Source organism: Pseudoliparis swirei, chromosome 19 (genome assembly GCF_029220125.1).
Source record: "Pseudoliparis swirei isolate HS2019 ecotype Mariana Trench chromosome 19, NWPU_hadal_v1, whole genome shotgun sequence".
In the NCBI taxonomy this organism is placed as follows: Eukaryota; Metazoa; Chordata; class Actinopteri; order Perciformes; family Liparidae; genus Pseudoliparis; species Pseudoliparis swirei.
The window spans coordinates 449869-453533 of NC_079406.1; positions in this window are offsets into that span (position 1 = coordinate 449869).

Here is a 3665-nt window from a genome sequence, read left to right on the forward strand (position 1 = left end):
AGGGGAGAATGGAAGAGGAGAGGAGGGGGAGAGGAGAATGGAAGAGGAGAGGAGGAGGGGGAGGGGAGAGGAGAATGGAAGAGGAGAGGAGGGGGAGAGGAGAATGGAAGAGGAGAGGAGGGAGGAGGGGGAGAGGAGAATGGAAGAGGAGAGGAAGGGGAGAGGAGAATGGAAGAGGAGAGGAGAGGAGGGGGAGAGAGAATGGAAGAGATGGAGGAGGGAGGAGGGGGAGAGGAGAATGGAAGAGGAGAGGAGGGGGAGAGGAGGGGGAGAGGAGAATGGAATGGAAGAGGAGAGGAGGGGGAGTGGAGAATGGAAGAGGAGAGGAGGAGGAGGGGAGGGAGAATGGAAGAGGAGAGGAAGGGAGGAGGAGAGAGAGAGAGAATTGGAAGAGGAGAGGAAGGGGAGAGGAGGGGGAGAGGAGAATGGAATGGAAGAGGAGAGGAGGGGGAGAGGAGAATGGAAGAGGAGAGGAGGGAGGAGGGGGAGAGGAGAATGGAAGAGGATAGGAAGGGGAGAGGAGAGGAGAGGGGAGAATGGAAGAGGAGAGGAGGGGGAGAGGAGAGAAGAGGAGAGGAGAGGAGGGGAGAGAAATTTCCAAGAGGAGAGGAGGATGAGGAGAGGAGAATGGAGAGGAGAGGAGGGAGGAGGGGAGAGGAGAATGAAGAGGAGAGGGAGGGAGGAGGGGGAGAGGGAGAATGGAAGAGGAGAGGAGGAGGAGGGGAGAGGAGAATGGAAGAGGAGAGGAGGAGGAGAGGGGAGAGGAGACCAAAGAGGAGAGGAGGGAGGAGGGGGAGAGGAGAATTGAAGAGGAGAGGAGGGAGGAGGGGGAGAGGAGAATGGAAGAGGAGAGGAGGGGGACAGGGGGAGAGGAGAATGGAAGAGGAGAGGAGGGGGAGAGAGAATGAAGAGGAGAGGAGGCTAGAGGAGAATGGAAGAGGAGAGGAGGAGGAGGGGAGAGGAGACGAAGAGGAGAGAGGAGGGGAGAGGGAGAGAATGGAAGAGAGAGGAGGGGAGGGGAGAGGAGAATGCAAGTGGAGAGGAGGGGGAGAGGAGTATGTCAGAGGAGGGAGGAGGGGGAGAGGAGAATGGAAGAGGAGAGGAGGGGGAGGGGGAGAGGAGAATGGAAGAGGAGAGGAGGGAGGAGGGGGAGAGGAGAATGGAAGAGGAGAGGAGGAGGAGAGAGGAATGGAAGAGGAGAGGAGGGAGGAGAGGGGAGAGGAGAATGGAAGAGGAGAGAGAGGGGAGAGAATGAAGGAGAGGAGGAGGGAGGAGGGGAGAGGAGAACAAGAGAGGAGGGGGACAGGGGGAGAGGAGAATGGAAGAGGAGAGGAGGGGGAGAGGAGAATGCCAGAGGAGAGGAGGGCGAGAGGAGAATGGAAGAGGAGAGGAGGGAGGAGGGGGAGAGGAGAATGGAAGAGGAGAGGAGGGGGAGAGGAGAGGAGAATGGAAGAGGAGAGGAGGGAGGAGGGGGAGAGGAGAATGGAAGAGGAGAGGAGGGGGAGAGGAGAATGGAAGAGGAGAGGAGGGAGAGGAGGAGGAGGGGAGAGGAGAATGAGAAGAGGAGGAGGGAGAGGGGAGAGGAGAATGGAAGAGGAGAGGAGGGAGGAGGGGAGAGGAGAATGGGGAAGAGAGAGGAGGGGAGAGGAGAAATGGAAGAGGAGAGGAGGGAGGAGGGGGAGAGGAGAATGAAGAGGGGAGAGGAGGGGGAGAGGGAGAATGGAAGAGGAGGAGGAGGGGGATGGGGAGAGGAGAATGGAAGTAGTGGGAGAGGAGGGGAGAGAATGGAAGAGGAGAGGAGGGGGAGAGGAGAATGAAGAGGAGAGGAGGGGGGGAGAGGAGAATGGAAGAGAGAGAGAGGAGGGGAGAGGAGAGGAGGGAAGAGGAGAATGGAGGGAGGAGGGGAGAGAGGGGTATATAGAATGGAAGAGGATAGGAGGGGCGAGAGGAGGGGGGGAGGAGAATGGAAGAGGAGAGGAGGGCGAGAGGAGAATGGAAGAGGAGGGGAGAGGAGGGGAGAGGAGAATGGAAGAGGAGAGGAGGGGGGAGAGGAGAAATTCTAAGAGGAGAGGAGGGGGGAGAGGAGAAATGGAAGAGAGAGAGGGGAGGGGGGGAGAGGAGAATGGAAGAGGAGAGGAGGGGGAGAGGGAGAGAGAATGGAAGAGGAGAGGAGGGGGAGAGGAGAATGGAAGAGGAGAGGAGGGAGGAGGGGGAGAGGAGAATGGAAGAGGAGAGAGGAGAGGAGGGGGAGAGGAGAATGGAAGAGGAGAGGAGGGAGGAGGGGGAGAGGAGAATGGAAGAGGAGAGGAGGGAGGAGAGGGAGAGGAGAATGGAAGAGGAGAGGAGAGGGGGAGAGGAGAATGGAAGAGAGAGGAGACGAGAGGAGAGGAGGGGAGAGGAGAATGGAAGAGGGAGAGGAGGGGAGAGGAGAACAAGAGGAGGAGGAGGGAGGAGGGGAGGAGGAGAATGGAAGAGGAGAGGAGAGGAGGGGGAGAGGAGAATGGAAGAGGAGAGGAGGGGGAGAGGAGAATGGAAGAGGAGAGGAGGGGGAGGGGTAGAGGAGAATGGAAGAGGAGAGGAGGGGGAGGGGGGACGCTGCAGCGCTCTGAACCTCTGATTCATCTGTTTCTCTAAACCTCCTTTGACCGTCTGTCAGGCCCTGAAGGCCCGGCGCTGCTCGCCCGAGACGGACCGGCGCCGGACATCGGATCACATGTGCTGGATTCCTCCTGATCTTCATCCTGACGGATCCAAGAGAACTGAATGTGGTTCCAGAGAAGAAGTCAAGATCCTCAAAGCCACCAGAGGATCATCACGGCTCCTCCAGCCCCTCCATCCCCATCGCGTGGCGCCCAGTGGTATCCATGCTAATAGGCGGGCGGGTTAATGGCGAGCGCCGCCGCCCCCTGGGAGCTGCAGCGGACAGCAGAGCGTTAAGCACCGCGCCCACTGGACCACGCCGGTGTCATTGCTTTAATTGGGCTTCTTTCTTTCTCTTTTCTTCTGCAGCTATAGCGTCTTCCTCCTCTGTCGGTGCTGCCAGCCGTGAAGCGCCCGGCCCCTATAGCCTCCTCTTCCTCCTCTCTTTGGCGCCGCCCCCCTCTCTCCTGTTTAGGATGCGAGGCGTGGGGATGCGCTTGATGCCGAGAACCCCGGCGGCGTGTGGGGAACTCTAATTGGTTTGCTTAACCTTCAGAGCACAATGAGCCGGCTGTAATGACGGCTCGTGATTCATAGCCAGGTAATAAAGCCGAAGAGGCCGCTTACCCAACACACACACACACAGCTGCATCTGGGCTCTAACACAACATCAGGAGCGTGTTGTCAGACCGCCGTATGGTCCCTCATGAAGGGACCAGGGAGGGGCCTCCTGCTGGGCTAGGACCACACACATGCAACCAACATGGCACCCTGGGGTGTCATGAGAGCGCCAGAGGATCAATAACCTGACCAACAACCTGACCAACAACCTGATCAACAACCTGATCAATAAACTGATCAACAACCTGATCAATAACCTGATCAACAACCTGATCAACAACCTGATCAACAACCTGATCAATAACCTGATCAACAATCTGATCAATAACCTGATCAATAACCTGATCAACAACCTGATCAATAACCTGATCAACAATCTGATCAATAACCTGATCAATAACCTG